Below are 21,977 nucleotides of genomic sequence, written 5' to 3'. Positions count from 1 at the left end.
CTGCTCAACTTCTAGCTTGGTAGGTTTGCAGGCAATAAACAAAGATGTGTCTGAAACATCTGCTGCTCACTAACTATACCAAGTCCTAACCACTGTGTACTTTTAAGAAAATGTATTATTTTATGGCTTTTAAGGAGGAAAAATGATCAAGTACTACATCCAGGAGTCTACTGAAACAATATTCCCATCTTGTGGATTTTAAAGGTTACCAGTCTTCAGACAGTCTGTGCAATAATTAGAAAAATAGTAATTACTATCAAAGCTTCTGCAGAAAAAAACTCTCCAAATCTAAACCCCAATCACCTTCTACTGATGCAGAGGACCACAAAGCAGAAGACTTAACTGAATTCTTCGTGTAAAAAATACATACTATTAGGTCTTCCTTTGATGCCCTCACCTCTGCTCATCCACCTCAACCCCAGATCAAACCTCCAAACCTTGGTCAAATCAATTCAACTCCTTCCTGACAATATCCGCTATCTGACTTCAGAACAATCTCCCCACAACAGATGGAGAATATCCTTCAGAGAGCCAGTCATTATCTGAGCCCATTAGATTCATTTGCAATCTGAAGCATGCCCTGGCTAGCACTATAGTAAATGTATGTAATAATTAAATGGTTATGTAATAATTAAAGGTAAATTACTGGGGAAAAACAGTGGTGGTATGTAATGTATATGCACCCAATGTTTATGATCATAGCTTCTTCCAAAAAATGTTGATAACCTGACTGATTTTGATACATGTCCTGTAATCTGTGGGAGAGATTTTAATATGGTTGCTGATCCCTTACAGGATCTAGAGGATCTCAAACTGAGCATATTTCCAGAAATAAAGGTATCCCCTTTCTTCGTCAACATTTCAACTTACCCACAAGAAAGAGTTCACTCGTGTTCAGAGCACTATTTATTGCTTTCCCAGTCTATTTTTTGAAAAGTTTTTTCGTCAACTATTGGCCCATTGGAGATTTCATGCCATGAGAGGGATAGATTTGTATGAGCAATGGGATGGTTGCTAAAATTAAGTTTACAGCATATTTTTATGAGAATCTCTCAAGGAATTTCTGATAAAAAAAAAAGTGGGAGGAATTTCAGGAGTTTAATCGGGAACATAGATGAACTCCGCTTTTATTTAGGGAAACTGCCAAAGCGGTTATGCGAAGGGAGATCATCTCTTTTATGATTAGACAAAAGAAGAATTTAGATAAAGTTCTTCTTTGATAGAAAAAAAAGAGGTGAGGCTAAAGTTTCATATTTGGCTGCACAAACAACGTTAAATACACTTATTCATCAGAAAACAAAGAAATCTATGTTTTACTATAAATTTAAATTACATCAATGTGGAAATAAGACCAGAAAGATGTTGGTAGTCTTAATTAAGCGGAGGGAGGGACAAAAATTTATAGCGGCAGTTAAGGACGCTTCCGGAATGGTGGTTAATTCTAAACAGATATAATGAGAAATTACTACTTAATTGATAATTTCCTTTTCTTTACAACAGTCAAATGAATCCAGAACAAGTGGGTTATGCACCTCTACCAGCAGATGGAGATGGAGCAAACTGACATCACAGTAAATATACCCCCTGCAGTGACATCAGCCTGCCAGAATTCTCTTCAAAAGCAACTGTGGATAGACTAACAAAACTTGATTAAACAGAAAATCATTTCAATACTTGGCCAACAGGCAACACTGAGCTCAGCCAAAAAATGCATTAACACTAGTCTAGGGACTGAAGGAACATTTACCAGTAATCCCTGTAACACATAGCCATGGTGGAGGGCCATAGTACAACCATTCGGCAGCTAAGGGAGGGAAGCTGGATTCATCTGACTGTTCTAAAGAAAAGGAAATTATCAGGTAAGTAGTAATTTCTCATTTCTTAGCATCTAATCAGCTGAATCCAGAAAACGTGGGATGTACCCAAGCTACTCCTGAATAGGGCAGGAGGTTGCCTGCAGTCCTGTCAAAACTGCATGTGCAAAGGCTGCGTCCTCCCGGGCTTGCACATCCAGACGATAATACCTGGAAAAAGTGTAATGAGAGGACCATGTTGCAGTTTAGCAAATGTCGATGGGGGGACAACAATTTCACTTCCACCCACGACACTGCTTGAGCTCTAGTGGAATGAACCCTGACCTGAGTAGGTAATGGCTTCCCAGTATCAACGTATGCAGCTGTGACTACCTCCTTAATCCAGTGAGCTATGGTAGCCCGTGAGGCCAGCTCTCCCTGCCTAGCACCGCCGTGAAGGACAAACATGCAATCCGTCTTCCGTAAAGGCTTAATAACCTCCAGATACTGGACAATATGTCTCTTGACATCCAAGGGTCACAACAGACGATACTCCTCTACATTTTTCTCTTTGCCCAGAGCAAAGTCCCATCTCCCTGGTGCAGGGAGATGGGACTGATTTAAGTGAAAGTCAGTGACCACCTTAAGTAGAAAAGAAGGAACAGTACGCAGCTGTACCACCCCTAGAGTCACCTGGAGGAATGGTTCCCAGCAAGACAAGGCTTGCAGTTCAGAAACCCTACATGCAGAACAAATTGCCACAAGAAACACAGTTTTTAAGGTCAGTAACTGCAAGCTCAGGTTACACATTGGTCTAAACGTAGGGCTCCCCATAAGGGCACCAGAAACCGCAAAGGAGGGTGAAGATATCTGACACCTTTCAGGAAATGGGCCACAACAGGATAAGCCAAGGATCCACCATTCACCTGACCTCTGAAACAGGTGAGAGCCGCTACTTGTACCTTTAAGGAATTAAGTGCCAAGCCTTTATTTAAGCCATCCTGCAAAAATTCCAAAATGAGCTGGATCTTGACTAAATAAGGAAGAGAACCTCAATCCTCACACCAGGCCTCAAACACTCATCAAACCCACACATACACCAAGGAAGTGGAGAACTTTCTAGCTCTTCGCAAGGTGGAAATCACTGCCGCAGAGTATCCATGTTTCAGCAAGTAAGCACTTTCAAGGGCCATACAGTAAGACAAAATCGAGTCGGATCTTCGTGAAGAATAGGACCCTGCCTCAACAGATCCCTGTGCACCAGAAGCCAAAGGGGTGATTTCGCCAGGAACTGCTGCAGATAAGCATACCATTGTCTTCTGGGCCAAATCTGGAGCAACCAAGAGCACCATCCCTCTGTGGCACTTGATCTTTCGGACTAATCTGCCCAATATGGGCCATGGAGGAAAGATGTACAGTAGCTTGTTTTCTGGCCACTCCTACACCAAGGCATCTATCCCCAATGACTTCGAATTTCTCCTGTGACTGAAGAATCATGGAACATTCGCATTGTGAGAAGTAGCTAGCAGGTTTAGAAACGGGAGACCCCAGCAATCCAGAATCAGCTGAAACGCCTGGTTTGATAGTGCTCATTCTCCTGGGTCCAGACGTTCCCTGCTGAGAAAGTCTGCTCTTACATTGTTTTTTCCTCCCATATGTGAGGCTGAGAACATCTGGAGACATAGTTCGGCCCATTCCATATGTTGATCTATCTCCTGCAACAATCCAAGGGAATAGTGCAGTGCAATTGTATGATAAATCCACAAAATGAGTCGAATTTCATGTAAATAATTTTTAGTAGGTATAGCAACTCCACAATTTTAAGGATTACATGTGATTTTCAAACAATCCCCCGTCATGGTCCCATGTTTCGCCGTGCGGCTGCATCGGGAGGGACGGCAATAAATTCAAATTTCTGAAACAAAGGAAATTTAAGTGTGGATACAAAGAACACAGCCTTTTTTAGAACCTGGTCCAACTATGAAGAACCCTTGTGGTCGTCCATTCCAACAACAGACTTCACGCATTACCCGCAACACATGACAGCAACCTCAACCACATCTTACGGACCCTTGGCAATAACTCATAAATCCACTGGTTTGGTGTTTAATTTATCAACTCGTCAATTGTCTAAAGTAGAAAATGATGTATTAGAAAAAGGGCTATCTTTCATTCCTATCAAATATGACCCCTTTGATGTTCAAGTTCATCTTTACAGATTTTTTCGGATGTTAAAACTTAAATTGTTTTTTGCTGACATTGCCTCTATACGAGATGTCTCCATTATGTCTAAAAAATCACGGTGGATTCCACCTCTTCCTTTTGATCCGGTGTTATTAACATTTGAAAATCTAATTTGTATGGATATTGAAAAACTAGGCACTGGCCAAAAATTTTTAAATCTAACATTACAAAGCAAGAAAGATTGGCTATAAAATCGCTTATGGATGATCAGAATATCATAATTAAACCTGCTGACAAAGGAGGTGGAATCGTCGATTTACACAGGTCTATGTACATGGAGGAGATTAAGCGCCAATTTACAGGATCAAGTTTTCTATCTTCCTTTACTCTCCGATCCTACTGGTCCTTCACAAAAACACATTAAGGAAGTAATTACTGAGGCCCTTGATCGCAAATGAATTACCACAAGGGAGGCAAACGTTTTGATGGTCGAACATCCGGTTACCCCCACATTTTACACCTTACCAAAAATACATAAATCTCTGGAAAATCCCCTGGGCCGTCCCATAGTCTCCAGGATTGGCTCGGTGCTTGAACCTCTTTCAAAATTTACCGATCATTTTCTTCAACCTTTTGTCTCCAAAAGTCGCTCTTATATTAGGGATTCCTCGCATCTCATTACTACTCTACAAGACTTGCCTGTTCCATCGGAACTGTTTTTTCTTGTCACATTGGACATTGTTTCGCTATATTCTAATATACCCCAGGAGGAGGCTCTCCTCTTGATAGAAGATATTGTTAACTCCCGTCCAGATCCAGTTTGCGTTCCCACTGACTTTTTAGTGTCCATTACCAATTAGCCTTAACTAAAAAAAATTTTTCTTTTCGATTCTGTTTATTACCAGCAAATAAAGGGAACGGCTATGGGGGACACCATGGCCCCTAGTTTGGCCTGTCTGTGGGTTTCTAATTTTGAGAAGAAGTTTGTTTATTCCTCAGAGCGGTTTATCTCCGGTGGCTCCGGTATATCGAAGACATTCTCTTACTGTGGACCGGCACTGACATCCAATTTTTCTTTTTCTAGACTGGCTTAATCACTGTAATAGCCATCTACAATTTAATTTCAACATTCATCATTCATCTATTTCTTTTTTGGACATCCTTATTTCATTTGATTCTCAAACATTTATCACATCCATTTTTAGGAAAGATACAGATCATAATACATTGTTAGCTTTCAACAGTCATCATCCTACAAAATTAAAAAAACAATATCCCTTTTGGGCAGTTTTTAAGGCTTCGACGTCTATGTTCTTCAAAATCTGACTTTATTTTGCAATCCAAATAAATGTTGGTTCGATTCAGAGAAAGCAGATATCCGTTCTCAGTATTAAAGAAAGCCTTCAAACGTGCCCTTTATTCTAATAGAGATCTTCTCTTTATTCCGCAACCACTCTCTTCTGAAGGCAACATCAATTGCATTCTTTCATTCTCTGTCCAAAGTACTACTCTTATATCTATTATACACCGCCATTGGCCAATATTATCCCTACACAAAAGTTTTGCATGCCCAATTAGATTTACCTTCCATCGTGGACAAAACCTTAGGGATTTGCTAGTATATTCTCAGCTGTCTCCAATTAACCTTCCTACAGCTACTTTTAAGGGCCATGGTCCCTGTGGATCCTGCTCCATTTGCTCTCACTCCATATCTCTTGATACTTTCAGTCATCCTACTGTACAGGATTCTTTTCTATTATGTTTCAATTCTGATTGTACTACATCTGGAGTCATTTATATTATTAGATGCCCCTGCGATAAAATTTATGTTGGAAAAACAAGACAGATGATCAAAACAAGAATTATTGAACATCGTTCAAATCTCCATACTCAGCGGGGAAAATGCGCCTCTACTCGCCCATTGGGTCTCTCATGTCCACATCATCTCAGATCTAAAGTTTTGCGTAATTGATGTGCTTCCTCCTCCACATCAGAGGGGAGGGAGAGGGGGTGGGGGGAAGGGGGTAATTTTTCTGAAATTTTGGTCCGCAGGGAACAAAAATGGATTTTCTCATTAAAAGGTTTATCTCCACTAAGTTTAAATAATGAAATTGAGTGGGGAGTTTTTACATGATCAGTACTTACAGTTGTCTACCAGGTCCGCTTTGTCTGCTGTTATCTGATTGGTTAGCGCCTTTTTGCGCCTTTTTTCAGCTTTAAAGGGCTGTCTATTGTACTACTCTGGGGCACTCCCATTTAAGTTGTGCACCGACACTTGGCTAAGGTATGCTACTTTAAAAATCTTATTTTGAGCAGTTCCCATTATGGTTTCTTTGTATCCACACTTAAATTTCCTTTGTTTCAGAAATTTGAATTTATTGCCGTCCCTCCCGATGCAGCCGCACAGCGAAACATGGGACCTTGTCGGGGGATTGTTTGAAAATTGTATCACATGTAATCCTTATAATTGTGGAGTTGCCATACCTACTAAAAGTTATTTACATGAAATTCAACTCATTGTGTGGATTTATCATACAATTGCACTGCACTATTCCCTTGGATTGTTGTTTACTACGTGCAGTACCTCTCCTTCTTTGTTTGTGATCTATCTCCTGCGACATTTGTTGGCTCTTGGTTCCTCCAGGCCAATTTATGTAAGCCATAGTTGATGTGTTTCCGACATTATCCAGACCACTCAACCCTGCAACCTGTCGCCGAACTGCAAACATGTGAGCACGACTGTCTTGGCTTCCAAACTGATGTTACAGAGAGACTCTTCAGCATCCCAGCACCTTGCTCTGTCAGCTCCTGACAGTGAGCTCCCCAACCATGGAGGCTCTCATCCATCAATACTAGCCAGTCCAGTGGCGCTAGGGAAATTCCCTTCCTTAGATGATCCGGTTGTAGCCAACACTGAAGTCGGGAGGAGACCTCCATAGGCAGATGGAGCAGAATCGAATAGTCCAGTTTCCACCAAGACAACAGGGAGCACTGAATAGGACACATGCACTCTTGTCCACTGTACCACTTCCAGGGTTGCCACCATTAAACCAAGTACCTGCAGATAGGACCATATGGTCGGGCAAAGTGTGTTCATCAATAGACGTAGCTGTGCCATCAACTTCTGAATACAAGCTTCTGGCAGAAACCCTATCTCTGCTTCGTGCTGAACTGAACCCCAAGGTATTCCAACAACTGAGCAGTCTGAATACTGCTCTTGACCAGATTCACAACCCAGCTGAGGTCATGCAACAAAGAGATCACTTTGCGGGTCACCAGGCGGCTTCCCTCCAGCGACTTGGCTCGAATCAGCCAGTTATCCAAATACGGAGTCAGATTTCAAAGCTGACGTCACTCTAGATATATTTATTTATTTAAAAACTTTTCTATACAGTCGCTAAGTTATGTACCATCGCAACGGTTTACAAATAGGTACAAATAGGTATGTATAGGTAGGAATCGTACATTCTAACAAGTGCCAACTAAAAACGGTTACAATATCATTAATAAAGTAAAATTTTTGGGTAGTGATGGATTAGTCTAGGAAAGTTATTGAGATACTTTATTTCGGTCTATTTCTCTACCGTATTATGTATTTATAATATTGTGATGCCATTTATTCTTAGCTGCGTTTTTCTGTATTTTTCATTCTCTCTCTCCCTCTCTACCCCACTGTTTCTTTTGGAAAGGCTTGCTTAAAGAGCCATGTCTTTAAGGTTTTCTTAAAGGATTTGATGTCACTCTGTAATCTGATTTCAGTGGGCATTGTGTTTCATAGAAAGGGCCCAGCCAGTGATAAGGCCCTTTCTCTTACTTGGGTTAGTTTTGCTGATTTTACTGTAGGGATTGTTAGTAGTGCCTTGTTAGCCGAACGAAGGTTCCTTTGTGGGACATGGACTCTTAGAGCTGTATTTAGCCAGTCTGCTTCTTTATCATATATTAGTTTGTGTATTGTGCATAAGGCTTTGTACTTGATCCTGTATTCAATTGGTAGCCAATGTAGTTCTGCTAAAGTTTCTGTTATATGGTCCCTTCTTTTTTTTCCTGTTAGTATTCTGGCTGCAGTATTTTGAAGTATTTGTAGTGGTCTGATTGATGAGCTGGGGAGTCCTAGTAAGAGTGCATTGCAGTAATCAGTACTGGCGAAAACAAGTGTTTGTAGGATTGTTCTGAAGTGGGCAGGTGTGAGTAATGGTTTCAATCTTTTAAGGATCATGAGTTTTGCGTAACCTTCTCTTACTTTTAAGGATATGTGTTGTTTTAAATTGATTTCTGGATCCATTATTACTCCCAGATTTCTTACTTTTTTGGCCAGTTCTATTTTCTGGTTATTTCCTAGCGTTATTGGTGTTTTGACGATTTCAGTTTGTCTTCGTTCAAGGTGTAGGAATTCTGTTTTATCAATGTTAATAACCAGCTCCATTTGGGTTAGAAGTTGTTTTATTATGCCAAGGTACATGTTTGCTAACCCTAGTGTTTTATCAATGGAGTCCTCTATTGGTAGAATTAGCTGAATGTCGTCAGCGTAAATGTAATGAAATATACCCCTGCAGTAACCTCAGCTCTTCAGTATTCTCTTCAAAAAGCCATTGTGGATATATCTTTGCTTAAATAACTTGATTAAAAACTTATTAAACTTGATTGAACTGATTCCAAAAACTGAAGACAGCCAGTGCACTCAATCAATTAACGCCGACACCGGACAAACTGTGGGTGTTGAACTAGGGGTAGGCAATGGCTTACCCGTATTTGCTTAATCTCGAGGTTCGCTTTCTGAGGTCCTCCTTCTCTGGGGCAGCTGTGGGCGGGATGCTGAGTCCATCTGTCTACACTAAGGAAAACGAAATTATCAGGTAAGTAATTTCTCCATTTCCTAGCATGTAGCCAGATGGACTCAGGACCAGTGGGATGTACAAAAGCTACTCCTGGACAGGGTGGGAGGCTGCCCGTGGCCCACCTAGTACTGCCCTTGCGAAGGTTGCGTCTTCTTGGGCCTGAACATCCAGGAGGTAGAAACAGGAGAAGGTGTGTAGGGAGGACCACGTTGCCGCCCGACAGATCTCGGCGGGGGACAGCAGCTTGGTTTCTGCCCAAGAAACTGCCTGGGCCCTGGTCGAATGAGCCTTAAACTGCAGTGGTAAGGGCTTTCCTGCCTCTTTGTAGGCTGCCTTGATTACGTCCTTGATCCAGCGGGCTATGATCGCCTGCGAGGCCACTTCTCCTTCCTTCTTCCCACTGTGAAGAACGAACAAGCGATCCGTTTTGTGCACCGGTTCCGATCTGTCCAGGTATCGCACCAGGAGCCTTGCGACATTTAGATGGTGAAGAAGGCGCGAGTCTTCCGAGTCATTATGTACATCCGGGGATGGTAGTGAGATAGCTTGGTTCAAATGAAACTCGGAAAACACTTTAGGTTGGAAGGTGGGGACGGTGCGCAGCTGTATGGTTCCAGGAGTGAACTTAAGGAACGGTTCCCGACAGGATAGTGCCTGTAGTTTGGAGATGCGATGAGCTGAACATATTGCCACCAGGAATACAGTATTTAATGTTAGGAGGCGTTGGTTTGAAGGAAGCTCCTGCTAGGAAGTCTAATACCAGATTGAGGTTCCATAGGGGCCCTGGCCACTTTAGGGGTGGCCGAAGTTGATTAACCCCTTTTAGGAAACAGGTCAAATCCCGATGAGATGACAGACTGATTCCGTTCACTTCAGCTCTGAAGCAGGAGAGAGCTGCCACTTGGACATTGGGGGAGTTGAGTGACAACCCCTTCTTCATACCGTCCTGTAGGATCTCCAGAATCATGGTGACCTTGGCCATCCGCGGGAGTGTCCCGCGTTCCTCGCACCAGGCTTCAAAAATTCTCCAGATCCGTATGTATACCAGAATGTTGAGAACTTGCGCTCGGAGCAGGATGTCAATCACAGCCTTCGAATAACCGCACTTCTCCAGGCGAGTCCTCTCAAGGGCCAGACCGTAAGAGAGAATCGAGATGGATCTTTGTGAAGAATCGGGCCCTGCTGGAGAAGGTCCCTGTGTGGAGGTAGGCACAGAGGGCTCCCTGCAAGGAGTCTTTGATGTTTGTGTACCATGGGCGCCTTGGCCAATCCAGGGCCACTAGTAGAACTAGTCCCCTGTGGTGTTCTATCTTGCGGATGACTTTGCCCAGTAGTGGCCATGGGGGGAAGGCGTACAGTAAGTCTTCCTCTGGCCAGGTCTGGATGACAGCGTTGATCCCTTGGGAGTGTGGCTCTCGTCTGCGGCTGAAGAACCTGGGGACTTGGACACTGAGGGAAGTGGCCAGTACGTCCATGGCTGGGAGGCCCCAGCGATTTACTATCAGTTGGAAGGCTGTGGTCGACAGCATCCATTCCCCCAGGTCCAGGCTCTCTCTACTGAGGACGTCTGCTGAGACATCGTTTTTTCCTGCTATGTGGGAGGGCGAGATCCCTTGTAGGTTTATCTCCGCCCATGCCATGAGAGGGTCTATCTCCAGAGACACCTGCAGGCTCCTGGTTCCTCCATGGCGGTTTATGTAGGCAACTGTTGTAGTGTTGTCTGACATTACTCGAATCGCTTTGCCTCGGAGTCTGTGGCTGAATCACAGGCACGCTAGCCTGACTGCTCAAGCTTCCAGATAGTTGATATTCCATCCCGCCTCTTCCTTTCTCCATTGTACCTGGGCCATCAGTTCCTCACAGTGGGCTCCCCACTCTCGCAGGCTCGCATCCGTGGTAAGCACGATCCAGTTCAGTGAGGATCAGTTTACTCCTCTGCTTAGGTAGCTACCACTGCTGGTAGTTGGAGGCGAACTGAGTAGTCCTGGGACAGTGGGTTCCAGCATGACAGTAAGGAGCACTGGAGTGGTCGCATATGGGCCCTTGACCATGGCATGACCTCCAGGGTTGATGCCAGGAGGCCGAGGACTTGAAGATAGTCCCATACTTGGGGTGTGCATTGGTCATCAATCATCGTAATTGTTCCATCAGCTTCCTTCTGCTTGTGGGGGGGAGGGAGGAGGAAGACTTTGTTCTGTTTGGTGTCAAAATGGGCCCCCAGGTACTCTAGAGACTGAGAGGGCTGCTGAGTGCTCTTGACCGTGTTCACAACCCAACCGAGCTCCTGTAGTAGGTTCTTGACTCTGCTGGTCACCTGCTGGCTCTCTTCCGATGACTTCGCCCTGATCAGCCAGTCTTCTACGTAAGGGTGTACCAAAATCCCTTCCTTCCTCAGTGTTGCTGCCACGACCACCATAATTTTGGAGAATGTTCTGGGGGCGGTTGCTAGACCGAAGGGTAGCGCTCTGAACTGGTAATGGTGACCTAGTATTGCAAAGCGTAGAAAATGCTGGCGATCTTGATGGACTGGAATGTGAAGGTAGACTTCGGAGAGGACCAGGGAGGTTAGGAACTCTCCTGGTTGTACTGACATTATTACGGAGCGAAGAGTCTCCATGCGGAAGTATAGTATCCGCAGATGACGGTTGATGTTCTTGAGATCCAAGATGGGACGGAACGTTCCTTCTTTTTTAGGAATGTTAAAATAGATGGAATATCGCCCCGTATTTTGTTGGGGCATAGGAACCGGAGTTATTGCCTTCAGGCTGAGTAGTCTTGTTAGAGTGGTTTCCACTGCCAGTCTCTTGGTGTGGGAGTGGCAGGGTGACATCATAAATTTGTCCCAAGGGATGCTGCGGAACTCCAGAGAGTTGATAGAAGAGGGAAAGTCGGTTCTGTATTTCCTCTTCCAGTGGATGGGTCGTCCCATTCTCATTAGGGATTATGGCCGAAGCCTGCCTCCGGGGCTGTTCCTCTCTTCGTTTGTCGGTTCCGAAAGGGCTGAGATCTTCCCGAGGAAAGAGGTGCCTAGAATTGTGAGTTTCTGTAGGGGCGAAAGTGTTGAGAGCCTCTGCCCTTAGTTCTTCTGGGGGAGGGGCACTGGGATCTTTTGCCCCTGTCCTCCGGTAGCCAAGGCACTGGAGATTCACCCCACTTACTGGCTAACTTCTCCAATTCACTTCCAAATAAGAAAGATCCTTTAAAGGGCATCCTTGTGAGATTCGCTTTATAGGTCACGTCCGCAGACCAATTCTGCAACCATAACTGTCTTATGGCCGCCACTACCCAGGCTACTCCTCTGGCTGAAGTCCGCACCTGATCTGAGCTTGTGTCTGTCAGAAAGGCTGCTGCTGGTTCAAGTGTTTCACTGGTATATGTTCCTGAGTTGTTTGCCTCTCTCTCGAGAGGAGCAAACAGGAACGTGCCACCAGTGCGCAGCAGGAAGCAATCTGCAGTGTCATTGCTGTTGCGAAGTCCTGCTTAAGGATGGATTCTAATCATCTATCCTGAGTATCCTTCAATGCAGCTCCTTCCTCCATGGGAATGGTTGTTTGCTTTGAGACGGCACAGACCATGGCGTCCACTTTTGGAAAACACAGGCATTCCTTGGTCGCTGGTTTCAGAGGGTATAAGGCTTCCAAGGCCTGACCTCTTTTAAAATTGGCCTCCGCGGCATCCCACTCCAGGTCAATAAGTTCCTGGATGGCTTCCAACATTGCGCAGTAGCATGAGGCTTTACGCAGGGACACCAAAGATGGGGTTCTTCTTTGGTTCAGCCATGAGGTCAGTGCCTGGAATACCCAGAGTCTGGGGAAACAAGGGCCGGTAATTCATCCCTATGGAAGAAGCGAAGCATGGTTCGCTATGGTTCCAGGCCTGGAGGGATTTCCCTTTCTTCCAGGGAACCACCATCATTTGAGGTGTCTGGATCCCTATCCGGGAAATTCTTGGTTAGGCGAGGCAAATCTTGAGGCATCCGAGCTAGTCGGGAGGATCTTGTGCTTCCGGCAGGGGTTGAACCTGGGTCACAGCCGGGGCTGATTGCACCTGAATGAAGGTTTGCAGTCCTTGGAAAAATTCTAACCAGGAGAAGGTCACTGAGTCCATGTTAATCCCAGGTGAAGACTGAGTAGGGGCCCCTGAGGAGCCCTCCTGTGGGGAAGCCATTTCGGAGTTGCATGGGTTAGGGGTGCTATTGAATGTAGTAGTTCCGGAACCATCTTCAGACAGTGAAGGTCCAGGCTTTGGTCCCCCCTGGGCTTCTTCGCAATGACGACACAGGCGGGACTCCAGATCAGGCTGTGTGGCTCTGATGTGGCAGGCTGTGCAAAGAGAGTGCCTTCTGGGCTTCTTGGACACCAGTGCCTTTGCCTCTATTCAATGCGCGCGTAGTTATGCACGTGAGCACAGTGGGGTAGATTTTCAAAGGGGTACGCGCGTACCCCCCGAAAACCTACCCCAAACCCCCTTGCGTGCGCAGAGCCTATTTTGCATAGGCTCGGCGGCGCGTGCAAGCCCCGGGACGCGCGTAAGTCCCAGGGCTTGCATGGAGGGGCGTGTCGGGGGCCGTGCCGCAAGCGATGCTGCGTTTCGGGGGTGGGCCGCGAGAGACGTGGCGTTTTGGGGGCGAGCCCGGGGCGTGGCGGCTGCCCGGGGGGCGTGGTCGAGGCCTCTGGACCAGCCCCTGGGTTGGGTGATGGCGCTCCAGCAGCCCGCAGGCGTAAATCTGTCAACAAAGGTAGGGGGGGGGGGTTTAGATAGGGCCGGGGGGGGGGGGGTTAGGTAGGGGAAGGGAGGGGAGGCGGAGGGAACAGGCAGCGTGCGCTGGGCTTGGCGCGCGCAGGTTGCACAAATGTGCACCCCTTTGCGCGCGCCAACCCCGGATTTTATAAGATACGCGCGGCTACACGCGTATCTTATAAAATCCAGCGTACTTTTGTTCGCGCCTGGTGCACGAACAAAAGTACGCCCACGCGTACATTTATAAAATCTACCCCAATGTGCACGTGTAGTTGTAAACGCGGCTTTGCACTCTATTGTGCGTGCGTTTATATTGGATGCGCACAAGTTGAGCGCATCAGTCATCCGGCCCACCCCATGCGTACCGCCGGTCGAGAAGGGAAGATGGCGCTGACGCCCCCCGCGTGTAAGATGGCATCCCCGAGGGTCTCCACGTGTCTGGACCCATGCACCGGATCGGGCCTAGCCCAACCAAGGCTGCTCAACCCAATCGGTGCTCCCTTTATACCTCGCTGGAAGAAAAGAGGAATCGGTACAGCAATCCGAGCCCTGGAGACCGGAGACCTGAATTTAAAGTTTTATGCTTACCAGGTCTCAGCGCTTACAGATAGTGTGCTGAGACGGTCTCCAGCTACGGGGGGGAGAGGGTTTTACCTTCACCGCCGAGCTCGGTTGTGCACCCGCTACCTTTCAGCCACTCGGGGGGCTAAGTCCACACCGGGAACCAGCTACCAGACCAAGGCACACCTCTGAGGGATACCGAAATCACCTCAGGAATTCTTGACTGGGGGAGGGACCCTTAGGTATCACCGCAGGAGAGCGGGGCTCGATCTTCTGTAAGGTAAAAAAAACTTTTCTTCTTTGTTGTAATTCTTTTTTTTTTTCTTTATGCATTTTCCACAATATAAATTACAAGCATTTACTTGTTTTTTGGTAATTGAGGTATCAGTATTACAGAATAACCATCATAATAACAATTTAATAATAAACAAGAAAATCAAATATACTGATTACCCTATCTAAATAAAGGAAATTTTAAGAGAATCCATCTTTATCAGTAAAAAGATGGAAAAATTGAGCAAAAGTTTCTATATAGGTAATTAAACATTAAAGAAGGTACAATAATACCCCTATATACTGTTTATACCGGCTTACCTAATTCCCCAGAAGACCTTTCAATTGCTCAGGCTCTATAAAGGAATAATCCTTCCCTTCCAATTTAACTATACATCTGCATGAATATTTTAACATAAAAACTCGCCCCTTGTCTACAACCTCCTTTTTTAAAGCTAGGAATTTTTTCCTACGTAGTTGTGTTTATTTCTTATTAAGTCGGGAAAGATCCATATTCTTTGCCCATAGAATGTTTTGATTCAGTTACAGAAAAATAATTTCATGATATTTTCTTTATCTGTTATGAAGGCAAACTGTATCAAGAGTGTACCTCTATTTCTAACTTCTATTTCCTCCTGTGATTTGTTTAACAAATCTGAAATATCTAAAGATACTTGAATACCTTGTTCTTGATCAGATATTCTCCCCCCTTCTTTTTCCAGGTATTTATTCTGTCTTTGATCACCATTTCCTCATTCTTTTTTCCTCATCCCAACATAAAAAGCCCTAATTATCACTGGGTAAGATTGATCTGGAATTTTTAAAAACTGTGTTAAATAAGATTTAAATAATTCAACAGGACCAATATGTTTTATTATAGGAAAATTAGTTACTCTCAAATTGAGAGCTCTAATTGAATTCTCTACATTTTCCATCCTTTTCTGGATTTCTATTTCACTCTTTATCTGATAACCTTGAACTTTTTCTATATTTACTAAACGATAATCTAACTCATTGATCTTTTTTTGTTGATCCTCTGTCTTCCCTATAGTCTCCTTTAATGAAATATTAACCTGTTTGACTTCATTGGTTAAGTTAACAATTAAACCATCCAGCTTTACCATATACCACAATGATTCCAACATTATATTACTTGGTTTTAAAGTCACAGATTTAATGGGCTTCGGTGTACTAGTTTCTCTAGCTTTTACTTGAAGATCTCCAATTTCACTAATTTGGGGTTGTAGAACCACCTGGGGATCTAATTTGGTATTTGATATTCCTTTTATTCCATCTTGTATACTCTCTTGATTTCCAATGTCCTCTGGAGAAATTCCTGACAGACATGAAGGTAAAACCCTTCCATTGCCTGGTGGTGATGGAGTTTCCGGTGTCCCTGAACTTAAAGTTGTCTCCAAGACTATGGGGGGAAGATTTTGCTCTGAACCCTCCCCCTCAACAGTCAATCCTACAGGGGTTGCTTGAGGTAATCCTAACCAGTCAGAGACAGTTCGTTGTCCAGGCTCAATATTGGCAGTATTAGAGATAGGCCGTAATTTAGCCTCTCTCTTAGTATGAGGCATAATTCTGTGGGCGTACAAATAATGGAGCACTGGCTCGAACCAGACTCAGTCTGATTGTTGTACCTTTATTTTCCAATTAGCGGATTCTCTTAAGGAGGAGAGAGTTGGCAGAATGAAATATTGCCTACCTGAGTGGAGATTAAGTCCAAACTAAAGAGAAATTGATTCCATCCAGGAAATCCAGGCAAAGCCATTTGCCGCGTGGCTTTGGCTTCGCGCCGGCGTCTGCTTCGTGCCGCAGAGAGGCTGTTTTTTTACTTCCCCTTCTGGGTTCCGCCCCTCTCACCACATCACAGGCTGCAGCTCCCCATCGGGACCGAAGAAATCTCTCTCTCACCCCCAGAATGGCTCCACAGCACAGCAGGAAATAAGCTTTCAGTTCAATTCTCTCCTCCCTTCTTTGTTGTAATTCTAAACACTATTCTAGTGTGTGGGATAGTGTCCGCATCTGCTAGGAAACGGAGAGATACTGAAGAGCTGAGGTTACTGCAGGGGTATATCTAGAGCAGTGGTTCTCAACCTTTTTTTTGGCCGGAACACACCTGACAGTTGGTTCTCACATGCATGACACACTGAACACGTGACCATCACGGGGCTAAATGTAAACATGTACTCTGCATCCACAGGAATCCCTCAACCTCCCAGCAATGAGTGCAGAGCAGATCTAGGGCATTACCCTGTACAACGCGCCAAACAAAAAATATATTCTGGTTCTGATGACATCTTAGTAAAAGCAAAACAAACTCCCTTTACTACCAGGCACAATAGCCTTCCTTATGAAAAGACAGTAATTTACCACTAATGCATATCCTAATGAGAAAACACAACAAATAAGATTGATACAAATGCCTACATGCTAGTAAAATACCTCACCTCGGTCACACACCCAGAACTGACCTTCACCAAGTACAGAAAAAACACAAATTATAAATATGGAGACAGAAACTAGAATGGAAAACCAAAAGCCACTCTGCATGCAGTGCAAACCTGGAGAAATGGAAAGAGAAATATAGTATCTAACAGACTCAGGATTTGCAATAATGCACTCAAACTAACCCACACAAAGTTACATCTGTATTATGGAACACACTCAAACAGTAACAACCCTATCTAAGAAATACAACTATTAAACCAGGCACTAAACACTAATACATTTCCTATTGGGAAAACAGAATAAGCCAAGCTATACTAAAAATGCTACAAAACAGCTGCTGAACAGAATAATATCCAGCAATTAAAAACTCATAAAAATTATTAAAGCATGTTCAAATATCAATAAAGTATTTCAAAACTGCAGACATCGCGTAATACTCAATAATTAAAATGGCAGTCAATTAACCAATTACGTACCTTCCTTGATTCTTATTCTCATTCCCCTTGAGTACTAGCAAGGACGAGGCAGAAGTAATGTAATACTAGGAGTATTGTCTCTCTTTTCAATTGTATAAGTTTATTTTTACTGTTTTCCTAAAATTTTGCTCAAAGTACTTTATCCTTACCTGGAGTAATCTTTATTTCTTTAGTCCTTTCATAATGGGTAATGGACAGTATAAATTTTCAACATGTAATGAGTATTGTTAAATTAATTAATTGTATACTGTCTAAATTATTTTCTTCCTGTAAAACTAAAAAGCAGCATAAATAAAAAAATTAAATTAAAAAAAAAAAAAATGGCAGTCAATCAAGAAAAATAAATTTAAAAAGTCACCTTTACTTACCCTCTCCAACAACTCTCCTACTCCTTTCCCTTCCAGGCCAATAGCACTCACCAGAAGCAGCAAGGGCTGCTGAAGTTCTGTCCTCACAGTCCTCTTCCTTAGCGCCCACAACCAGTCACTCACACACACACCCAATTAGACCCCACGACCAGTCTCGGTCTCTTTCACACCAGTCATCTTCCTGACCAGTCTCTCTCACAAACACACACTAGTCATCTTCCTGACCAGTCTCTCTCACACACACAGAAACACATCACCTCCCTAACCAGTCTCTCTCTCTCAATTTATTTATTTATTTATTTATAATTTTTCTATACCGACATTCTTACATTAAAATGCAAATCATACCAGTTTACATAAAACAGAAAAAGCAGGAATCAATCACACTCATGCTCTCTTATATACAAGCTCTCAATCACACACAAATGCTCTCGCACCCATTCATACCCTCAGACACACAAGCTCTCACCCAGGCACCCATTCACACACAGACACACAAGCTCTCACCCAGAAACCCATTCACACCCACATACACAAACTCTCACCAAAAACTTCTTTGTCCTTCACTGCAGAGATGGGCTCCAGTTCCGCCATGGCTTTACTCCGGCGGGCCTTCTTTTTTCCCTGCCAAGGGGATGGGCTCCCGTGGTGGCCTCGGTCAGGGTTGGGTTTCCTCTTTGCCGCTTCGGGGATGGGCTCTCATGGTGGCCTTGCTTGGTCGGGGACGGGTTTTCCTCTGCACGACGTGGCGGCCTTGCTTCGTCGGGGTTCGACACTGCCATTCCTCCCACCCCACCCCCGGGCTATGCGATGTCTGCCTCACTGGCCAATCAAAGGCTTCCTCCCTTCTTCCTACTCCCACTGGCAGGTAGAAGGGAGGAGGCTTATGACTGGCCTGCACGGGGGCAGGCAGAATGAAGGAGGCATCCCATTGGGCAGTGGGGATGGGAAGAAAGAAGGCTTCCAATTGGCCCATGGGGCTGGAAAAAGGGAGAAGGAAAGTACAACAGGGCAATGGGACACCGGGAGATGCGACACACCTGCTGGTGTTTGGCGACACACCGGTTGAGAAGCCCTGATCTAAAGTGACATCAGCTTTGAAATCTGACTCTGTCTCCCATCTGCTAGCAGAAGAGCACATAACCCACCGGTCCTGAGTCCATCTGGCTACACGCTAGGAAACTGAGGATTATAGGATGACGAGAATTTCTCGGATTTATAAATCCTTACGGAAGATTCAACCGCTAAGGGCTGTGGTCCCTTTAATTGCTAAATGGAATAGTGAACTCTACGTTTTATTCACTGATATTCAAATGAGAACAGGATTTAGGCATATTAAAACTTTGGTATCTTCTGCGAGATTGAGGGGAACAGTTTAAGATTTTAACACAATCATATAACTCTCTGGCAAGGGCGTGGAGATCTGGATTAATTGATACAGATATTTGTCAGAAATGTAAGATAGAGGGACACTGGGTCATGATTATTGGTCTTGTGTTCAATATCAGCAAATTTTGGAATGGACTTCTGGAGTTTTTTGAAAATATTTTTGGGCAAAATATTTTTTTTCTTCCTGAAGGAGTTCTCTTTGATCATCCTGCTTCTTTTCAAATCCAGGGTAAGAGTATTACACTTAAAACCGGATTTTAAAACCCCAGCGCATGTAAATCCCGGGAATTATGCGCGTGGCTGGGCCTTACACGCGCCGGGCCAATTTTCAAACAGGCCCGGCCACGTGCATAAACCCAGGAACGCGTTTTAAGTGCCGGGAGCGGAGTGGGGTGGGCCCAGGACAGCGCCATTCCTCGCTGTCCCAGCGCAAGCAAGTTACTTCAGGTCGGGCCCTGAAGTAACTTAGTCCTTAATTGGAGCAGACTGGGAGGGAACTGGGGAAGGCCCTGATCTTGTCGTCACATGATTTTGTGATATTCCACCCCACTGCATGCGTCGCCCAGGAATTTATAACATGCGCCCGCATATTATAAAATTGCGCGTCCATAGACATGCGTGCTTATTTTTTTTTTTTTTTTAAATCTAGTCCTTAAAAATTGTTTTGGAGGGAGGGGAGTATTCTTGATGTGGAAAGCCAAAGAAGCTCCTTCACATTGGGTATGGAGAAATGCCTTTCATGAATTAATGTTAATGGAGAAAATGTGATGGGGCGCTTGGCTAAACAAAAGACGACTTATGACATTTGGAATGCAGATATTCAAATTTTACCTGCTAATATTCATAGTTCTGTGCTTAATATGTTTTTGAGTCTCTCAGACATATTTTTGTAATATTCAGGACCAGATGGGATACACTGTTATGCATATGATTCTGCTCTCTACATGAAATGGGACGCAACTCTTATTTGAAAACTAAGAGGGGAAGGGGGTAGGTAGTACATGAATGCAGAAAAATTTTGCATTGTTTTGTATTGTATGTGACTGGCATCAGAGCAACACCCATTTCATATAACTGTATTTATAATGTTTTTCATTAATAAACAATTTGAAAAGTAAAAGTGATTTGCTCCCAACCCCTCAACTTCTCAGGAAGGCAATATTCTACACTACCACCATTCCAGCTAAAGGAAAGGCCACAGAACTGAATTCATCCTACTGGCCATCACCAACAGTATTCACCTGCATGCTCATCTAGGCAGCGACTTCCTCCTCATTCTACTAGATCTTCCTGCTTCCTTTGACACTGTCAATCACCTACTCCTGATTTGTCATTTAAGGGATACTGAAACTGAAGGCACTGCCTTCAAATGGTTTGAGTCATTTCTGTCTAGCAGAACACAATCTGTTAACTGGGTCATCAATCAATTAAACCCCAGAGATCTCGCCAGTGGAGTGTCCCATGGCTCAGTCCTCCCCGATTCTTTTCAGCAATTACATTCAATCAATCTGCAATTTCATTAAGACTTTCAACATCAAATGCCACCTTTTTGCAGATGACATTCAAATCTGCATCAAAATGGGATCCAACCAAACTTCATCCATTGCTAATCTGAATAACTGTCTTCCAGTAGTAGCTCAATGGCTTAATGACCATTAACTAAAATGGTCAACCCCTACAATCGCTACCTTCCCACCTTGTATCCTAAAGAATCAGTAAAAAGTCTAGGGGTTCAACTCTATCAAAACCTTAACATGGAAACTCACATCACTAAGGTGATAAGAACCTCATGCATGCAACTGCAGATCCACCAATTGCATAACTACTTGATAAATAATCTTGCTACTCTGATCCATGTGTTAATCACCAGACAAATTGACTATTGAAATTCCATTTAACAGCATCTCAAAATATGGTATGAAGAGACTTCAGCTTCTACAGAGTACAGCCATGAGACTTTTGGCAAGAGCCAAAGCAACAGAACACACAAAACCAATTCTGCATCACCTACACTAGCTCCCATTCAAAAGCAGGATAACTTTTAAAACTCTCTGATTTGACTTAAGAGTGTGAACAAATAGACCCACTGTCTATCAAACCCAACTGCTCTCAAACTCCCATAAGAGAACCCCAATCCTCTCAATTTGACTTTCTTTCCTCCACTCTGTTCTGCAGTAGATTTCAGGCCTTCAGCTGCTACACACCCAAAATTTGGAAAAAAATATTACCCCTATATATTGAGTCCTGCTACCTCATTTTCAGAAAAAAACAAACTTAAAGCATGGCTTTTTGGTAAGGCTTTCCCTGCAGAAACTTTCATTCTTCCAACCTAACTACCTAACTTTGAATAAGGACTATTATACACAACTGTATTCTTAATGCTATTCTGTTAATTCTATCTGTATGTTTGATTCTAATGATATCGTCTGTTTTTAAATGTGTTGTAATCCATCTTGACGCCATTCTTGGTAAAAGGTAAAACATCAAATGTCTATAAATTAAAAAAAAACTCACAACAAACTAGGTACAAGCAGTCACTTCCAAAATAAAAAGTTGTCTTCCTGTCAACACAAGACTACCAATATTTGCCACTGTATTCAGATGGCCAGCAGAAGGTACAACATCACTGGGGAATTGGGGAGGTGAGGTGAAGCAGCAAGTCAATCATTAATGAACAGTGCAGCCCAGAAGTGACTGCCAACCACAAAAGCAGTCTGTAGTATCTCTCTCCTGCAAGTCTTCAGCACTCATGCACCGGCTGTTATTAAAAGTGACTGAAGAGCAGTCTCTCAGAACAATCTGGATTGACTAACTCAGTGCAATACCTACAGGAATCTGCAGACATCTCACTTGCTGCTGAAATCCTGGATCCTGCAAGAAATCTTAACATGGAGTAGATTA

General features: G+C 43.9%; 1 protein-coding gene across 3 annotated transcripts in view; it reads right to left on the bottom strand.

Moving 5' to 3' along the window:
- Nucleotides 1-21,977, bottom strand: part of ASXL1 (ASXL transcriptional regulator 1) — a 392,468-nt gene that overhangs the window by 22,576 nt on the left and 347,915 nt on the right. The window lies entirely within an intron of this gene.

This window comes from Rhinatrema bivittatum, chromosome 8 (genome assembly GCF_901001135.1).
Source record: "Rhinatrema bivittatum chromosome 8, aRhiBiv1.1, whole genome shotgun sequence".
Lineage (NCBI taxonomy): Eukaryota > Metazoa > Chordata > Amphibia > Gymnophiona > Rhinatrematidae > Rhinatrema > Rhinatrema bivittatum.
Note: the sequence above shows the minus strand (reverse complement) of the source record. Positions and strands in the feature narration are given on the sequence as shown.